The sequence below is a fragment of the Bos indicus genome, chromosome 19 (genome assembly GCF_029378745.1).
Source record: "Bos indicus isolate NIAB-ARS_2022 breed Sahiwal x Tharparkar chromosome 19, NIAB-ARS_B.indTharparkar_mat_pri_1.0, whole genome shotgun sequence".
NCBI lineage: Eukaryota > Metazoa > Chordata > Mammalia > Artiodactyla > Bovidae > Bos > Bos indicus.
In genome coordinates, this window is record NC_091778.1 from 942,315 (window position 1) to 949,740 (window position 7,426).

At 38.1% G+C, this 7,426-nt stretch overlaps 1 pseudogene; it reads left to right on the top strand.

Moving 5' to 3' along the window:
* The first annotated feature begins 5,871 nt into the window (after nt 1-5,871).
* On the top strand, nt 5,872-6,802 carry LOC139177695 (olfactory receptor 4C13-like; annotated as a pseudogene).
* Nucleotides 6,803-7,426: the final 624 nt, after the last annotated feature.

Genomic DNA, 7,426 nt, shown 5'->3' on the forward strand with positions numbered 1-7,426 from the left:
TGCATACACACAATGGAACACTAATCAGTCGTGAAAAGGGACAAATCTGAGTCAGTTCTAATGATGTGGATGAACCTAGAGCCTATACAGAGAGAAGTCAGAAGGAGAAAAACAAACATTGCGTATTAGCACATACATACATGGAATCTAGAAAGATGGTACCTATTTGCAGGGAAGCAATGGAGGCACAGACATAGAGAACAGACTTATGGTCGAAAGTGGGGTGGGGGAGGGGGTAGAGGGTGAGAGAAATGGAGAGAGAAGCCTGCAAGCATAGACACCACCACATATAGAATAGACAGTCAACGGGGGTTTGCTGTATGGCTCAGGGAGCTCAAACTGGGGCTCTGTAACAACCTAGAGGACTGGGAAAGGGTGAACATGGGAAGGAGGTTTGGGAGGGAGGAACATATGCATACTGGTGGCTAATTCATGTAGATGTATGGTGGAAATCAAACCCATATTGTAAAGCAATTATCCTTCAATTCAAAATAAATTAAGAAAAATAGTCACCTCATAGAAACAGAAAATAGAAAAGAGTGTGCTAGGGGCTGAGGGCTTGAGGAAATAGAAATAGATTGATGAAGCTCTACAAACTTTCAGTAACAAGATGAAAAAGTTTTGAACATATAAGAAAAGAAAGTTGAGGTTATGGATGTGTTACTGAACTAGGTGGGAGAAATCATTTCACAATTTATTGCTGTTGTTGCTAAGTCATGTTGAACTCTTTCATTACGCCATGGACTGTGCCTGCCAGGCTGCTCTGTCCATGAGATTTCCCAAGCAAGAATACTGGAGTAGGTTGTCATTTTCTTCTCCAGGAGATCTTCCCTACCTGCCAGGGATTGAACCTTCATCTCCTGCACTGGCAGGTGTATTATGTACACCTGAGTCACCTGGGAAGCCCATGTTCCTCTGTCCATAGAATTCTGCAGGACAGAATACTGGAGTGGATAGCCATTCCCTTCTCCACGGGATCTTCCCAACTCAGGAATTGAACTTGGGTCTCCTGCATGGCAAGTGACTCTTTACCGTCTGAGTCACTTCCATAGTCCTCTGTGTGTGCTCAGTTGCTCAGTCATGTCTGACTCTTTGCAGAGTCAGACATGGGATTAGTTCTGCATACTCCCAAATATCACTAAGATCATATAAGATCTGAAGGTAAATTCTTCAATAGTGCTGATTCTTATTAAAGATTGTTAGTTTCCATATATAGAAGACCACCAGCCTCCTCTGTCCATGAGTTTTTCGGGAATTCTGGAGTGGGTTGTCACTTCCTCTTACATGGGATCTTCCAACTCAAGAATCAAACCCACGTCTCTTGTGTCTCCTACATTGGCAGGTGGATTCTTTACCACTATACCCCCATGGGAAGCCCATGTAACCCTGTAATGTATGAAACACATTTTGAATTCAAGTACTTTGAAGTAGCTTCCATCAATTTTATGCTTGCACTGCAATCTGTGATTCGTATCTCATGCATTGGCAGCTAGATATTTTAACACTAGCTCCACCTGGGAAGCCCAATCAAAACTGGGTTTCCAGAAAAGGTTTAATGTTGAAAAGAAGACAGAAGTTCTCTCTCTGACATGAGTGTTCTCTCTCTGACATAACTATATTGCAGATCCCACACTAGAATTATGCCATTGTTGCTCTTCACAGGACATTCAGCATTCATAGAAACTCAGGTTTAAACAGAGAAATGGAATTCACATGCTTAGGTTGCACGTGCAGGGAATACAAGTCCCCACTCAAGAATAGGTGTTTTTCAAATATGTCTCTTCAGACAAAGCCTTTCCATCAAAGAAGATAATTAATTCCTGGGAGAGAAAAATAAGCTATAAGACAAAGTACTTGAATCTTAGTGGGGACCTCTTTAAATATCCATGTGTTGCAGGCAAAAATGTTTCCTTTACTTGTTCACATCTACAGAGCAAGATCCATCAAGGGTGAAGTGAATACTCTGGTGTGTTTCCACCAAACATTGTGCCTCCTGTCCATGAGATGAGAGCGATCTATGGAAGAACATTTCTCCATAATGTTCCAGCTGAATCCATTACAAAGTTAAGTTCCAGGTTTTCTGTGAAAACTTTTTGATGCTTTAGGCTAGAAGTGAAAATGTAAGGCTTATAAAACAACTTACTTATCCACTGTTGATATGGTACTGAATTGTATGAATACTGTCTTTCTGAGTGTGTCATAGTTTTTGTACTGAAATGGGATTAGTTCTGCATACTCCCAAATATCACTAAGATCATATAAGATCTGAAGGTAAATTCTTCAATAGTGCTGATTCTTATTAAAGATTGTTAGTTTCCATATATAGTAATGACTATGTTTCATGACTTTTCAAATAGGTAATAGAGCATTTAATCTTTACTCCATTCCTCTAAAGAGTGTTAATGGATATAATTAACCTAATTTAGCAGATGAAGAAGTAATTGAGGCTCATAGAGATTAGACTCATTCTCTAACACCAGATGCCCTTCTTTTGCCAAGAGACATGTCTTTTAAAGATTAAGACTAATCATGAGAATGAAAACAAATTTGAAACACACTTCACACTCAAGACTTTAACATTTACATTCAGATCAAATCAGATCAGTCATTCAGTCATGTCCAACTCTGCAACCCCATGAATTGCAGCATGCCAGGCCTCCCTGTCCATCACCAACTCCGGGAGTTCACCCAGACTCACATCCATCGAGTCAGTGATGCCATCCAGCCATCTCATCCTCTGTTGTCCCCTTCTCCTCCTGCCCCCAATCCCTCCCAGCATCAGAGTCTTTTCCAATGAGTCAATTCTATGCATGAGGTGGCCAAAGTATTGGAGTTTCAGCTTTAGCATCATTCCTTCCAAAGAAATCCCAGGGCTGATCTCCTTCAGAATGGACTGGTTGGATCTCCTTGCAGTCCAAGGGACTCTCAAGAATCTTCTCCAACACCTCAGTTCAAAAGCATCAATTCTTTGGCACTCAGCCTTCTTCACAGTCCAACTCTTACTCATGTATGGATATACATGACCACAGGAAAAACCATAGTCTTGACTAAATGAACCTTTGTTGGCAAAGTAATGTCTCTGCTTTTGAATATGCTATCTAGGTTGGCCATAACTTTCCTTCCAAGGAGTAAGCGCCTTTTAATTTCATGGCTGCAGTCACCATCTGCAGTGATTTTGGAGCCCAGAAAAATAAAGTCTGACACTGTTTCCACTGTTTCCCCATCAATTTCCCATGAAGTGGTGGGACTGGATGCCGTGATCTTCGTTTTCTGAATGTTGAACTTTAAGCCAACTTTTTCACTCTCCTCTTTCACTTTTATCAAGAGGCTTTTGAGTTCCTCTTCACTTTCTGCCATAAGGGTGGTGTCATCTGCGTATCTGAGGTTATTGATATTTCTCCTGGCAATCTTGATTCCAGCTTGTGTTTCTTCCAATCCAGCGTTTCTCATGATGTACTCTGCATATAATTTAAATACACAGGGTGACAATATACAGCCTTGACGAACTCCTTTTCCTATTTGAAACCAGTCTGTTGTTCCATGTCCAGTTCTAACTGTTGCTTCCTGACCTGCATACAAATTTCTCAAGAGGCAGATCAGGTGGTCTGGTATTCCCATCTCTTTCAGAATTTTCCACAGTTTATTGTGATCCATGCAGTCAAAGGCTTTGGCATAGTCAATAAAGCAGAAATAGATGTTTTTTTCTGGAATTCTCTTGCTTTTTCTGTGATCCAGTGGATGTTGGCAATTTGATCTCTGGTTTCTATGCCTTTTCTAAAACCAGCTTGAATGTCAGGAAGTTCACGGTTCACATATTGCTGAAGCCTGGCTTGGAGAATTTTGAGCATTACTGTAATAGCAAGTGAGATGAGTGCAATTGTGTGGTAGTTTGAGCATTCTTTGGCATTGCCTTTCTTTGGGATTGGAATGAAAACTGACCTTTTCCAGTCCTGTGGCCACTGCTGAGTTTTCCAAATTTGCTGGCATATTGAATACAGCACTTTCACAGCATCATCTTTCAGGATTTGGAATAGCTACTAAATGATGTAAATCATCATCTGTTTAATCCAAACATGAATAAGAAGAATTCTTCCTGTGATCAATCATTATGGATAATGTGAGTCTCTGTGGCTTTTTAAAAAATAAAGTTCCAGATAATTATTCCTCAGTTTATTGCATGGTTAAATGTTTCTTTGTATTATTGATTAAAATACCAATTCTTCCTGTCTCTAGGTGCATAGACAGTCATAAAAATAAGTGAAGGTCCTCTGTCTGCCCTCTGCAGTGTGGTGGATATATTCATATATGTTTCCTCCGTCAGTTCTCATAACAGCCTGTGAGGTGGACATTATTGTTCTCATTTGATACTAGAGGAAACTAGGATGTAAGTTGCCAAGAAATATACCCCAGAATCAAGCAGCTGCAAGTGGAGAAAGAGAAGATACTTATCTGTTTTTGTTTTGTTTTGTTTTGTTTTCTGATTCTCAAATCAGTATGTTTAACTGCTGGGATCATCATATCAACAGTTTGCAGAAGAGTTTGTGGGTGAATGCTTTGTATGGAAATTGTGGAGAAAAGAAATAGGGGTGAGGAAGAGACAAAACTAAAATTGACCCTCAATGAAAGTAGTATTACATGGTTATTCAAAATTAAGAATTTCAGTAAGTTTTACTGTGTGTATGTGTTTGAGTCTGTGTATGTATATGTATATTTATATTTCTTCAATGACATTGCTTCATAGACACTAGCCTCTGAAGTAACATTAATTATAATTAGTGTGACTATATCTAAAGGTTCTTATTAGATAAACATGGTTTATTTTAACCTAAGAAGATAGAACACTATTTAAGAATTTGGAGGAAATAAAAAGAAGTAGAATCTGAACTAGTCTTCATTCTGCTCTCATTAGTTGCTTGATTTTTGTCAAGATCCTTACTTTCTCTAAGCTTCTACTCACTAGTGTGAAAAATAAGTATGAAAATGATAGTAGTAATCATTTCAGTGGTTTTCAGTGAGAATTAAAGAACCAAATGACTGAAAAAACATTTAGAGCACAGTAAGTGTTCATTATGATTTTAAAACTAGTTTTATTGTTGCCAGTGACAGGGGAGCCTGGTGGGTTGCCATCTCTGGGGTCACACAGAGTCAGACACGACTGAAGTGACTTAGCAGTAGCAGTAGCAGCAGCAGTAAATATAATTAGATTTTGTTGTTATCATTATTAGTCTTACTATTAACATTAGTCTCTGATATCCTTTCCCTTCTGCAAGTGGATGAAAGAATACCATGTATAGGTATTATAGGTATAGGTTAACCCATGTATAGGTTGCTATCATGCCATACACGTAGCAATAATCACTATTAGCTATGGTTATGTTATTGGATTTAGGCAACATGGCTTTTCAGTTCTATTACAGTATCCAGAGTCCCCTGTATTCATTCCTTTCCTATTATGGATGCCCCATAACATTTAATGTGAATGCTTAATTACTCTGTTACACATAACACTTTGATCTCCACCTCCTTACTGATCTTCATCCAAGTCCACTTGGTCCAAGTCACACACACAAAAAATCTTTATGAAAATTATATGCAAAATTTACTTTTTATCAAATTTGTCTTCATGCCTACACTCATGTGTTCATATTCTTATACTTATATTCTAATATTTACACTCAAGTCCTCATGTACTCATAGTTGAAAAATCCTTAAGACATCAGAATATTTTCCATCTTAAAAAATCTTATTAGAATTTAGATATCTATAGAATTTAGGCAATTGCTATTTATTAGATGAAAAACAATAAATTCAAGGCTGTGTTAAAAAACTGTGACTCTTTAAGGTACTGTGATCAACAAGAACAAGAAAAACATGGAAAATAGGAACAATTTGACAGCATTTATTCTACTGGGACTCACGGAAAATCCAAAGATGCAGAAAATCATATTTGTTGTGTTTTTGGTTGTCTACATCATCTCTATGGCAGGAAATGTATTCACTGTGGTCACCATCACTACCAGCTCATTGTTGGTGTCCCCAGTGTACTTCTTTCTGGCTCATCTCTCTTTTATTGATGCCCGCTATTCCTGTGTTGATACCCCTAAACTGGTCATAGATTCACTCTATGAAAAGAAAACCAGTACTTTCAAAGGATTCATGAATCAAATCTTTTGGGAACATTTTCTCGCAGGTGTTGATATCATCCTGCTTACTTCAATGGCCTGTGACCTCTATGTGGCCATTTGCAAGCCCCTTCACTACACAATCATCGTGAATCAGCGGTTATGTTGGTTGCTAGTGAGAGTGGCATGGATGGGAGGCTTTCTTCAGGGAATCATACAGATCCTCTTCATCACCAGATTACCCTTCTGTGGCCCTAATGTCATAGATCACTTTATGTGTGACCTGAACCCTTTGCTCGAACTTGCTTGCACTGATACCCACATTCTAGGGCTCTTCTTTGCTGCCAACAGTGGTACTCTCTGTCTGCTAAACTTCCTTCTCTTGGTTGGCTCCTAAGTGGTCATTCTGCACTCCCTAAATACTAAAAACTCGGAGGCCAGATGCAAAGCCCTCTCGACTTGTGTCTCCTATATCATGGCAATTGTCATATTCTTTGTGCCCTGCATATGTGTATACAAGAGACCTGCAGTTATTTTGCCTATTGATAAATCAGTGGCTGTATTCTACACTGTTATAACCCCCCATGTTAAATCCCTTAATCTATACTTTGAGGAATGCCCAGTTGAAAACTACCATTAGTAAATCATTTAGAAATAAAGCTATTTCAGGTGAAATATAAATCTGGCCAGAACCCAAAGTCAATTGAACAGAGGTAACTGTCAAAAAGACATTGCTGATAATCTCTGCAAAGAATACCTAGTGAAATAAAGAACAACAACCACAAAAAATTACCAAACTTAGATTCTTTAAGAAGCAGATTAGGGTTCAGGATGGGGAGCACATGTATACCTGTGATGGATTCATTTTGATATTTGGCAAAACTAATACAATTATGTAAAGTTTAAAAATAAAATAAAATTAAAAAAAAAAAGAAGAAGCAGATTAGAAATTGGTGCAAGAAAATGGGAAAAACCAAACCCAGGACCATTCTTTAAACATGTAGAAAATTCTATCAAATTGGGACTTGATTTAACTGAATTCATAAATTTATATGGGTTCAAAATGTTTATTCTAGTAAAAATAAAAGGCAAAAATATATTGATTCCTATTAATAACCTCAATAACAATCTATAGAGATAGGCATGGCTATTTTTTCCATTAACAGGTGAGAGACTAAACAGAAAGGAGTAAATTCCAAAATGAAAATATCAAAGAATTAATAAACAGAAACTAAGTGATCACTCAAATCATGCTCTTAACTGTCAGAAAACAATGACAGAAGGGTAGCCTAATTACCCTCAAA